Source organism: Pteronotus mesoamericanus, unplaced genomic scaffold, assembly GCF_021234165.1.
Source record: "Pteronotus mesoamericanus isolate MK-2021 breed Mesoamerican mustached bat unplaced genomic scaffold, CSHL_Meso_final contig_657, whole genome shotgun sequence".
Classification (NCBI taxonomy): Eukaryota; Metazoa; Chordata; class Mammalia; order Chiroptera; family Mormoopidae; genus Pteronotus; species Pteronotus mesoamericanus.
Window position 1 is genome coordinate 10272057 of NW_026555229.1, and position 13299 is coordinate 10285355.

At 36.8% G+C, this 13299-nt stretch overlaps 1 pseudogene; it reads left to right on the forward strand.

The window, feature by feature from the left end:
* Positions 1–3699: 3699 nt before the first annotated feature.
* Positions 3700–13299, forward strand: part of LOC129077042 (NHP2-like protein 1) — a 47056-nt pseudogene continuing 37456 nt past the window's right edge.

Below are 13299 nucleotides of genomic sequence, written 5' to 3' on the forward strand. Positions count from 1 at the left end.
AATGTCACTTCTTAAGGGTCTTCTGTTAATCAAACATATTCTGCTGACTCTCTGAAAAAAATTATCAGATGATAGATGTTGTACTATAACAGTGTACTATAACAGTATTACATAATATAATCAACAATAGTCACCATGTTATGCACTGGGTACTCAGACCATATTCATTTCACAGCTGTAAATAGGACCCCTTTCACCAGCCTCCCCCTATTTTCTTCACGTCACCCTAATTCTGACTTGTGTTCAGATAAAAAATCTTAAGATTCCTCTGTATAATGACCAGTTTGAGCCCATTACTCTGTGGCAAACTAAGGCACCTGTGAATTTTCATAACTGAATTTTGCTGCGTCAGCAATTATCCTAAGACTTAGACTCTATTTCATAAATGTTTTGGACAACTTGCCCTTCGCTCATATTGCCTAAAGATTGAGCATCCACTGGCCTTTCTTGTTGAACATGTTAAGAAAAGCACATTTATGGGTCTAAGGGTTTTCTGACATTTAGATATATTCTCATTTATTTGTCCTCCAGATAATTCCTGCAGTTTTTGGCCTAAGTCTATCTGCCCTACTGAGAATTATATTATACATTCTTATTATGGAGTATAATGAGACTGGTTTAAATAAGAATATGAAGTCACCAGAAAACACCTAAAGTTAAATCAACAGTTTTAAACACCCCTTATTAGGTGTTGGAATATTGCTGAGTTTAATTATTTTTCTTTAACGCCCTTCAGCAGATTTGGTATGTTTTCATGATTAATTAACTATGTTTCATGATTTAGTGAAATTATAATACTGTTTTAGATGCATAATAATTTATCATCCATGCACAGAGGTATCTCTTTTTTTTCCCTCTAGTTTGCACTTTATCAGTTTAATATAAAACCTAAGATAATAATCTAACAACTTCAAACATCTAGGGATAAGAAGTTGAACTCAATTCCTTGAAACCTTTAATGTAGGTATTATATTGCCCACACTAAAAACAGAATGCTCCATGTGATAAATGATTTTTGTTTGCTGATTGATAAATATATTTAATAAAAAAGTTTTATTAACCTCATGAAAATGAATGAATTTAATGTAAAATTGTAGCTGTACCACCAATTTTATTATTTATTTGACTTAGAAAGGGAGGAAGCCCTTTCTTCCTTCTTAATAAATGATGTAGTCAAACTTACTCATTTTTTAGATGAAAGTAAGTTCTACAGAGGAGTAGCAACTCTCCAAACATCATATGGCTTTCTTTCTCTCTTTTTTGGGAGCTGGATGTAATTAGGGTGTTTAAAAATCAGGCTTTACCAAAGGCATGTTTTCTATAAAGTTCTTGGGATAGAGCAGTGAGAGTGAAAATACACAGAAAGAAGGCGAGGGCCGTGGTTGCAGAACTGACATGGGCAATGACTTCACTAAGCCAGAGAGAAGAGCATGGCTTCTTAACGAAGTGAAGGACTAGCAAAATTGCAGGGATCTAGGAGGTGGAGTCATAAATCATAGAATAATAGAAATGATCAAAGCACAGAGGATCAAGGCAGAAAACAGTGCAGGGCAATTGCCTCAAAGAGGTAATACGGTGGATGTCCCAGGACTCTTAGAGACAGACTGTTAAGTTCCATGGGAGAGACTTTGCACGGAAAGGGCATAGCAATAAGCGCAAATCTCCTGCTCTGTCATCCCTCTTCCGCCCTGCTTCTCCCACACAGGTTTCTCTCTCTGCAAAAATAAATTCAAAACCTACTTAGGAACTGAAAGCTTCTGGAATGAACTAACATAAAGGAAGGCAATTCAGGCTTTGGTAAGAGGGGGCACTTTGGCCTATGTTACTAAGTGGAAAGAGGAGATGATACTGAAATTCAAGTCAGGCGCGTACATGGTGTTCACGGAGCATCAGGACAGAGCTTACCCTCTACTTTCCACAGGGTAAAAAGGGACCCCATGTCTGAGTGGTCCAGCCTCTTCTTCCCTGGGAGGTGTCTCCGTCCTGGGAGGGTTCTCATGTGGCATTCAGGAGCTACTCACTACCTGAATACCTGAACTGAGAGGTAAGGTCTTTGAATTCTTTCTTGCCAAATTCCCACTACTACTAAGGCATAGGTAGATGATCTGAAGTCATTAAGTAAATGAAAAAAAAAAGTGATATGGGGGGAAAGGGTAAGCAATTTTGGAAAATAAATGACAAATTAAGTCAACTCAGTGATTTCATCACTAAGCAGTGTCTGCATGTAGGGAAAAAAATGCAGGCATGTATGTATTGAGTTCAGCTCAGAATTTAGTTAAATTAAGGATATTGTAGAACTTTGTAAAGCTCTTTACAAATGTTAGCTTATTTATTTAAAGTATAAATGAATATATGTCCCTGGGACTTGCAAGGCCCCAAAGCCTTTTTTTTTTCTTTTTCCAGGTTAAGCTTGCATTGAGTACACAGATCAATGCTCAAACAGGGCACAGTGGGAACCTCTCTCCTCTGCTGCTTGTGCATGTAGAGCAGCCGGAAGCAGCCAGGCAGCCTGAGCCAGCTCCCAGCATGGGGTCCCTCAGAGCTCCTCCAAGACTGGCCCTTTTTCTGTGGGGAGATTTTCCAGTGAAATGTCCCTACTGTTGACATATTTTTTTCCTGGGCAGGAGGGATTGAGGGCAGGAGGGAGTAGGGATTAAATCCAAGGTGAATCACCAGTTTCTGAGCCTGGTGGTGGAGCAAACATTGACATCCCACCTTCTATCTTGAGTAAAGGAGACAATGTAGCTTCTTGGAGGGAGGAAAAAAGGACTCAGTATCAGGAATGTCAGGTTCAATGGGAGTCTGAGCAGCCCGATGCCTTGGGAAGAGACCTGTATTTGGAGAGAGGAGGCCTGGTTTCCAGGTTGGCCCTTCCATTAGCTCACCTTGGAATCTTCAGGAGTTCATTGGATCTCTGTTTCCCCATTCTTAAAAAATGGGATATAAAACTCTGTTCTGTTTACCTTCTGCACTGGTGTGGAATTCATGTAAAAAGCAGGTACCAGTGGACAGGGAAACGGGAGCTCCCCTGCCTGCTTCCACGGGTGCTCTGCTCCGCGGGGGGAAGCAGGGCCGTTCCAGCCCTGCTTCTTAACACTGTGGGGCGGTGTGTATATATGGTTTTTCTCTTGGTATTTGGCTGAAGGAGGTTGGTGATTGCTACTTTTATTTTAGGACACTTATTTTTCTGGTCCTTTGGATAGGGGAAACAGGCTTTTCTTGGAGAATTTTTAGAAATATTTCTGAGTTCATGGACATGGACAACAGTGTGGTGATTGCAGAGGAGAAGGGATGGAAGGAGGTAGAAGAGGGTTTGGGGAATAAATGGTGATGGAAAAAAGAAAATTAAATTTAGAAAAGTATATTTCTGTACCTGTCCTGGCTCGGTGGCTCAGTTGGTCAGAGTGTTGTCCTATGCCCCCAAAGGTTGCAGGTTTGATTCCAAGTCAGGGCAAATGCCTAGGTTGCAGGTTTGATCCTGGTCAGGGTGAATATAGGAGGCAACTGATCAACGTTTCCTTCTCTCCCTCTCCCCTTTACCCCTCTTTCCCTCTCTCCCTTCCTCTTTCTCCAAAATCAATAAATTTAAAAAATATATATATATATATTTTCCCCATCCACTGGTATCTGCTTTTTACATAAATTCAACACCAGTTCATAAGAAAAATAGAACAGAGTTTTATATCCCATTTTTTAAAAATGGCGAAACAGAGATCCAATGAACTCCTGAAGATTCCAAGGTGAGCTAATGGAAGGGCCAACCTGGAAACCAGGCCTCCTCTCTCCAAATACAGGTCTCTTCCCAAGGCATCGGGCTGCTCAGACTCCCATTGAACCTGACATTCCTGATACTGAGTCCTTTTTTATATATGTACATATATGTGTATATAATACATATGTGATATGTATGTATTCTATATATACTTTTTTTCTGGTGCCTGGCAGCAGTTCTGGGTTGGAGGCTACTGCAGTGCCCTGGCCGAGATACATGGGAGAGAATAAGAAAACTCAGGAAACCCATTGCCAGGTTGTTCCTCAAGTCTTGAGTCCTCCAGGCAGTCCACGTTCTTGTCACACTCAAGGGTCTCCCTAGGCTTGTTATATGATGTCCAGGGCTCTTTAGTTGGGCCAAAGGAAGAAGGACGCTCCATCCTGACCAGAAACAGAAGTCCTCTAATAGTATGCTTTTAAGTTGTAAAGGTCAACACAAATATAAGAAAGTACTGTGAAGATTAAATTCCAGAAATGATATAGACAAGTAACAGGAGAGAAATTATATTATTTCAGAGAAAGGCTCTTTTTGGTCTCTTTAGGAGTTTTTTTAATTCTCCCCATAAATATGGTAATGATAAATTTTCAGAAGTACTTCATTAAAACAGGTTCTTTCCATGGACTAACTTCTTGTAGAACTTTGTTATACAGATTATGATTATTGTGTCTTTTAAATGTATTCTGTAACTCTTTTCAGAAATTCAAAATGCACATCCCTTCACTTAGTGAACAAGTATGCTAGTCATTTTCAATGCCTGAATTGACAAAAATAGAAGTCTGTGTTGAAGCAAACTCTTCCTTTGTCTTGTTAAAAAATTAAAATCTCCACTTAGCATCTGAAATTCCTTGTCTAGTATGATATCTTCTAACTAGAGAAGAAAAGGGGCTGGCTAATTTTGTTCTTAATCTCAGTCTCATCACTGTGTAGTGTCCTATGGTGACAAAGCACTGTCCCTCGCATCACAAAAACTGTAGCCTCTTACCTGTAGGTGATGTGTTCCAAGAACCCCAGTGGATGCCTGAAACCTAGGATAATACCAAACTCCATAGGCATGCTATGTTTTTTTCTATACAGACATATTTTTCACTTAAAGGAAGCACTTTACAACTTCTCTTTGGCATAGCCAAATCACCAGCATCACTACTCTTGCACTTTGGGGCCATTACTGAGTAAAATAAGGGTTACTTGAACACAGGCACTGTAATATGATGACAATCAGTCTGGTAACAGAGGCAGCTACTAAGTGACTAATGGCCAAGTGACATATACCCTGTGGATATGCTGGACAAAGGGATGATTCCCATCCTTGGCTAGATGGAGTGGGACTGAGAAAGAGTTTGTCTCACTACTCAGAACAGTACACAATTTAAAAAGTATGAATTGTTTATTTCTGGAAGTTTTCATTTAATATTTTTGGAACATGGTTGACCTCAGGTAACAGAAACCACAGAAAGTGAAATTGCAGATGATGGGGGACTGCTGTAAATTTTTAACTTTCCAACTGGATTCCATTTTGTAGTATATTATTCAGTGTCTAGAAATCATTTACATCTCATAAAAGTCTGTACCTTGGCTATTCAGTGGTTTCAACTAGTTGTGCTTGCATAATGTGCCTCATGTAAATGATGCTAAACCTCATCTTACCAAGATCTCTTTCTAAATATGTGTTGACCAAGAATATACTCAGCTTTATGTTATAAGATCTAATGGATGAAAAAAGGTAATTATTATTTAAAAATACTATTTATAATGATTATGATGAAAGTTTCATGAGGAATGCCACCCAATGCTTTATATATACCTTTATATGTTGATAAAAGGCAACAAAGTATGTTTGTGTGTGGAAAGCTAAAAATGCTACTTGAATATTATTTTAATAAAGATATAAAGATATAGAAGAGCTACAAACTGATCTCCATAAATGCGCTTTGCCTTTTCATCTTAGGGTTGGACAATTTCAGTAACATTCACCAAATCTTAATTTAAAGAAAAATACCTGATATATTATTAGGCAGGGATTTTTAAATGTTGCTAATAAATAGAAAACCTCAGTTAATATCTATAGATGAAAATAACATACAATAAATTAATAAATTAAGTAAAGGAAGAGCATACTATAAATTAATGTATGAGGAATCTGGCTGGGCTGTTTTTTAAAAGTTAATTTAATTATCCAATATTTTTTGGACTAACTATAGAAGTAGAAACTAATTGGGTTCCTGCAGTGAAAAGGATGAAATTAATACACAAGTGAAGAAACACAAAGCCCTTTAAACTTAACAATGGCCATTTATGACTTTAATTAAGCAGACCATCTCACTGATAATAAACTTTTGACCTTGTATTTTTGCTCATTATTTTCCTGTTCCAGATTTTAGTCATTGGTGTCTGGCTCTGAAAAACACTTGTGACTCATTTGTGAGGGGCTCTTGTGTTTCAACATGCTCATGCTGATGGTGACTTTTCTCTGTGCCTGCAAATATGGCTACAAAGTCCAGTAGATGTTCAATTGCACCTTCAATACCCTTCTCATTTGGCTGGCCTTCAATCTGTGGTCAGAGCTTCCTGTCATTGTATCTTACTCGACATTTGAATTCTTAGTTGACCCAAAGCACTCATTCAATTTTAACAGCTTCACATTTTTAAAAATTCCAATAATATAGACCTGGCTACTTCTTACCTTCCCACCCACATCCAATCAAGCATACCTCTAAGTTGACTTACAAACATCAAGACACTTTTAAGGTATTCTGTCTTCTTTATGAGGAATAATTGCACAGCCCCCTCTGGAAATAACTTGAAAGATCAGCTCTGCCTGAGGTGAGGTGGTTTAAGACAGCTTCAAGACAGAAGGCAGTCGGGGACGGGGCCCCAAATCATTGAAGACTGACCCATGTGGCATTCAAAGTCACCCCAGGCTCATTATACTCTACCTAGGAGACTGTAAAATTTAGTAGTTTAGAGAAAATCAGCTTCTAACCTAGGAGGTGCCAGTGACTCATGTAGCTGCAGGAAACCACTGAACATAATCAAAAACTGTTTCCATGGGCCTCGGTGAATAGATGGACAGTGGTGAAAAGTTACTTCATTATTGGTAGGTTGTCTCTTTCCTCCCTTCAGTTTTTTCTCCTCCTCCTCTAATTGAATGTGGTGTGTAAGGTCCTCATTTCATAAATCAGGTCATGCGTTTTTTTCCACATGCTATTTCAAAGAAAATAACTGGCCTTAAGAAGCTATCTCCACTCAGCTACGGCTGCTCACTCTCAACCCAAAGTCCCACAGGCTTTTCTGACTCTATGTACCCTCCACGGTGCCTTGAAGCACCTCCTCTTTATATTTTATCATCTCATTTCTGGCATCATTATCTCCTTGGCCATTCAAAGCAGAGAGCTTGTTCCTTCCTCCCTGGTTATACATTCCTCTATTTTTCCAATTTGTCACCCCTCCCTCCTCCCCCCATATACTCACACCCTGAGGGGTTTCTTACCGGCTCTGTTTCTTGCCTGGATTACAAGAGCCTTCAACCTTCTTTTTCTGCCATCAGTCTTGCTGGAGCCATTTTATCTTCTTATTAGTATTAGATCCATCATCAACAATTGTCTCTTGATGTAAATGTTACTGGGGACTGGGAAGGGCATACCACAGGCCTCCATTCCTTCGCGCTCTGTCAGAGATCCAAAGGTAGGGACCAGAGAAAGAGAGGGTTGGCTCTAAGCTGCAGGTTTTCTGAGGCCCTCAGCCTGGAAGTAATTTTTTTTTTGCCTCAAATGAAGATCCTGGCTACACCGGAATACTAGACTCTGAAAGGGAGAGGCAAGGCTTGGTCGTCAAAATCATGGTACTTGTCAGTGTCACTCTTGATACTCAACAAAAGTATGAAATCAGAAATAGAGCATTTGCTTAGAGCAAAAACAAATAAGGAAAATATAATACCTAAAAAAGGCAACCCATGAACTCCAGGGCCATCTGAGGTCTACTAGGAAACTCTTTTCAATTGTTTTTATCACCTACTGTTGGTGCCTGAATTTCCACAAAACAATTTAGTTCTCTAACTCAATGTACTGCTTTCTTCAAGAACAGATTTTTACTTAGAATGACCTTATACTCAGCAATTAATGTCAACTATCTCTCTATTCTCTCTCCTTTCCTCTCTTACCATTTTGTTTCTTCCCTCTCTCTCCCCTTTTTATCCTTCCTTTCCTTCCTTTCATCCTTTGCATCTGGCTTTTTTCACTTATCATAATGTTTTCTGGGTTCATTCATGTTGTATTATGTATCAACATTTCCTTCTTTTTATATGGTCAAGTAATAGGCCATCATATAGATAATACCAATTTTGTTTCTCCATTCATCAGCTGAATATCTGGGCTGTTTCTGCTTTAGGGCTGTGATAAATAATTATGTTATGAATATTCACATACAAGTTTCTGTGTGGACGTATGTTTTCTATTCTCTTGAATATATACCTAGAAGTGGAATTGCTGGGTCATGTGGTAATTCTGTTTAACATTTTGAGGAACTACCAAACTGTTTTCTAAGTGAGCATACCACTGTACAGTCTTGCTAACAATGCATATGGATTTAACCTCTCCTCATACTCACCAACACTTTTTTTTGTCTCTTTGATTATAGTCGTCTTAGTGGATGTAAATTGTTTTCTATATTGCCTGTTAATTTCACATATGATTCTAGAATCTAAATCTTTATTTTTTCTATAAATTTTGTAATTCATCATGGTTCCTCTTAAAGTAATTATATTTCAAATCCTTGTGATATGTTTACAGTGACTCTTATGTAAGGGGAAACCTAATAATAACAGTAGATATTTAATGAACGTACACCATGGGTTCAGCTCCTCACAGCCACCCTGTCTGCCTTGACAGAAAAATTTGACCACATTAATCTATTATTCTGAAAAGTTATTAAACAAAACACAGCTACTTTAAAATTTATTTATAAAACTCATCTTCCCAGCTCTCATTTTTTTCCCAAATATCTGGTTCCATTTCTGCCATGAGTACCCTTCAAACGTTTCCTCTTACAAAGGGAATTCTTTTTCCAGAAGCTTTGACACTGTAAACACATATGGCAAGTTTATTAAGCCCACAGAACCCCAGACAGTAAGGGGGAAAGCAGAGTCCTTAACATACCATTCAAACTTCCAGGAGGTTCTCACCATGTAACCCCAAATCAATGGCTTTCTCAGTAAAAGGGAGGGTGGGTGTTGGGGAGAAGCGAGAGAATGTTTCACTCTTAAAATGGTTCAAGGATGGTACCACCCAGGATGAAAGGACAGCTCTTAAATTGAATAGGGGGAGGACTCACTTCTTTTATTAATGAGGACAGATTATTTTTCACTTCTGAATCTTGCACCCAAGAGAATAATCACCCAAAAAGGATGATTCTTTCTCATTGTATACTTTTATTCTGTAAATGTTCGAAAGCCAGTGTGTGCAAAACCATTTAGCAAAATGCCACTGTGGGGTTCATGGTTCGTAATTTTAAAAAAACAACAACCAAAGGCTTTGCAGCACCTTATAAATTATGCAGTAAAGAGTTTTGAGTAAGATTGAAAAATAAGAATAAAACCTACACTCCCAGCAGGCAAATATTGCTTGACATTTTTAATAATAATGAAACATAAGACCTCAGTGGGGCTAAACTAAAACACATTTGCATGTCAAAGACTAGGTTCTATATAATTTGTTTAGGTTTCTTTGCTAGCTTTTCTCTTTCTTATGGAATAACTTCAAGGTTACAAAAAATATAATAAATGTCTAAATGGTTGGGGGGAGGTATGAACACAGGTGAAAACAATTGATTTTCTAATCAGACTTTTGAAGGTAAGACATTTGTATGCAAGAAGTGACTTCTACCCTTTGCTTCTTTAATGCAGTTTTATTTTCAGAAGACAAAATGAAACAAAAGTATTGGCCAGCTTACACTTATATAATATATATTCTCCTGACCATGCATAAATATAAGAGCTTATACTCTATTCCTTGTCCTGAGGCAGTTGGCATAATTGTCACATTTTGACCTCTCCTTGGGAGAAATGCTGTGACAACACTCTTCTAAAGTTTAATACTCTTGGGTTTGTTCACCCATTCTTGTTCATTCCTCTCTTCAAGAGAAAAGAGAAAAAATCAGGGCTGTGATTTATAGGGAAATTGGGTTTCATAGATTCAGATTTTGAATTTAAGCAACACGTTATGTAACATTGGTTAGCCTGAATGTTTAATGATATTATAAAACAAAACAAAAAAATTGTATTATAATTTTAAAAACATCATTTTTTTCTATATCATGATTGGGTTTTATTTTTCTCTTAGTAAATTGAAAAGTACTTTTAATGGCTGCTAAGTCTATATAAAGGGATAAAAGTTTTCTATAGATTTTTCTCTTTTTAATTAATGTCATAAATTTTTTGTGGTGGAGAAAAAGTGTTGAAAGAGACTAATTTATGCTTAAAACATTATTTTAACTTATCAGCAAAGCAACTTGTGGACTTGTGGCTAAACAGTTCAGTTGATTATAACAATGCCTGAAAGAGAAAACAGAATTTTTCAAGAGCTTACACTTGACAAATATTTTCCAAAATTAGGATTTTGTTGAACTGACCTTCAATGCACAGGAGAGATGTTTGAACTCCATTTGGGGTCATGTGCTGTAGGAGATCTCTGTTGGTCTGGGTTTGTTCTCTTCTTGACTGTTGCCCTGCTAAGGTGAAATCTATTTCTCCGGGGTGGGACCGAGTGTGCCCAAGTGCCTCACATTCACTAGGAACTCAAATATTTGAACAAGGATGTGTAGATACACAAATGAATGGGTGAAATGAAATTAGGACTCATCCTGGTTTCTTGGGAGTGATCGTGTTGATTCACACATTGCAATGGCATTGACAGGGCAGTTGGACTTACGCAGTTGGATACTCCCACAGAGTGAACTCTAGGTTATGGAGTCACAGCTCATTTACAGAATTTGAACTGACTCATGAATGAATCAATTTAAAATGGGAACCTGGATATCATTTGTTTTGCTGCAAAGTTAGGTGGAATCATTGTCTAAATCCATGGTTTCTCCTTCCAAACTCCTTCCCCCATGGGCACCCACTGTAGCATTTTTCCAGTCCTAGTGTTCCTGATATAGCTGGGTTTCCAATTCTGGCTCTGTCTCCTTCTCGCCTATTTTGGTTACATTATCTAATCTCTATTAGCTGAAATTAGTCATTTATAAAAGGGCATGCGAATACCTATTTCTCAAAGTTATGAGGTTTTAATGCAATAATGTATGTCTTCTACTGAGTAGAGAAAATTGTAACAAACAAATGCTACCATCAGCCACAGCTGTACTACCAACACCACCAATGAGGAGTAATATGTTGACAAAGTTATGAATTAGTAATATAACCTAATCTAAACCAGTCAGTGTCTTCTCTGACTATAGGATAATGCCCCTCAAATGGTAAAACACTGTGACTCAGGCATAATTATATACTTACTTAAAAATATTTTTAGTGAAGGAAATTATAAACTTTAGTACAAACTCAAATTTTTGGTTGTTTCTTGTGTATTAAGATTTTAGTATCATATTAATCCATGAGAAAGCAATATATTTTGACATGATCATGTCAAACACGCCTTGACAAAATACAATTTTCTTCAGATGTTTGTAAAATATTACTAAATATTTGTTACCCATGCTCTACTTTGAATATCTACTAGACTATAGAATACAGTCAATTTTTTTTCCTAGTTTTGATTAGACTACTTCTAATTGGGGGAAGATAAGATTTTTTTTTAAAGCCTGTTAGAATAAAGTTAATGTCTGTATCAGAACTGGTTACCAAAGCCTTTTTAAAAATGTTGTATTAAACTAAATAATTAATAATGATTTAGTGTTAAAAAATCACTGAGAGAACTGTTAGAAGTACAATTTAGAATTTCTTTTGAAGTCTATAATGGTGAAAAACAGATTATAAGTGGCTGAAATATCTTCTGCCTGCCCTTTTCCCATACCCATGTGTCTATAAGTAACGAAAATAAGGCAGTATACAGAAATACAAACTATAAATTTAAAAGAAGAAAATAACTTCAATTTAGTCATTTTATAGATAAATATCTATATTATTTTCAGCTTTGTTGAGTTATGATTGACAAAATTATACTATAAAAGTATGACATGATGGTTTGATATATGAACACCTTGTGAAGGTATTTTGACCAAGTTACTTAAAACATCCATCATCTCACATATTTACCTTTTTTTGGAGAAATACTTAATATCTTCTCCTTAGCAAATTTTTATTAGACAATACAGTATTATCAACTAGGGTTATTAAGTAGATCCTCAGACTTTTATAACTGAAAGTTTGTGCCATTTTACCAGCACCTCCCCATTTGTTCCACCCCTACTCCTGGAAAATATTATTTTATTAACTGTTTGTATGAGTTCAGCTTGTTGGAGTTTTTGTTATTGTTGTTTTTTTTAAGATTCCACACATAGGAGTGTTTCCATGCCGTATTTTCCATCCCTGTCTGGCTTATTTCATAGCATAATGCACTCCAGTTTCATCCATGTTGTTGCAAATGGCAGGATTTCCTTGTTTTATAAGGTTAAATAATATTCCGTTGTATGTGTGTGTGACATTTTCTTTATCCATTCATCTATTGAGAGATGCCTAATTGGTTGTTTTTATACCTTGACTATTGTGAATAATGCTGCAATTAACATAGGAGTACAGATAATCTCTTCTAGATAGTGACTATGGTTTTTTTGGATATACAACCAGAAGTGTGATTGTTGGGTCATATGGTAGTTCTGTTTTTAAGTTTTGCGTAATCCCTGTGCTGTTTTTCATAAGCCTGTACCAGTGTACATTCCCACCAGCAATGTAAAAGGAGTCACTTTTCTTCACATTCTCACCAACAGATATTTACTATGTCTTTTTCATAATAGATATATTAATAGGTGTGATATGTTATCTCATTGTGGTTTTGATTTACAATTCCCTAATGATTAGTGATGTTGAGCATCTTTTCATGTAACTGTCATGTGTATGTCTTTTTTTTTTTTTTTTGAGAGAGGATACTCAGTGAACTTTACTGATGCCTACAAAAAATAAAGGAAGAATTATAACTTTCATTTACTCATAGTTATGTTATATAAACTGTTTGGGGAAAAAATAAAGTCTATTCCTTCGCCCATTTTTAAATTGGGTTATTTGGTTTTTGCTATTGTGTTGTATGAGTTCTTCCATATTTTGGATATCAACTTGTCATTGGAAAAAATGTCTTTCCATTTCTATTGGGATCTATGGAAAACTGAGATGTCATAAGTCCTCAAAAAATATCTCAAGAAAAGGAATAAAGTATCTGTTTTTGTGTCTTTGGTAAGTGAACTTTCCTGACTTACCCATCACAGGAGAAATTTTCAAGATCTGCATATAGTCTCTGCAATTAATGTAAGAGATTTGATATGTGCTCTGTTAAAGATGTAAGTTAACTGCACTTATTCCAATGGTAATC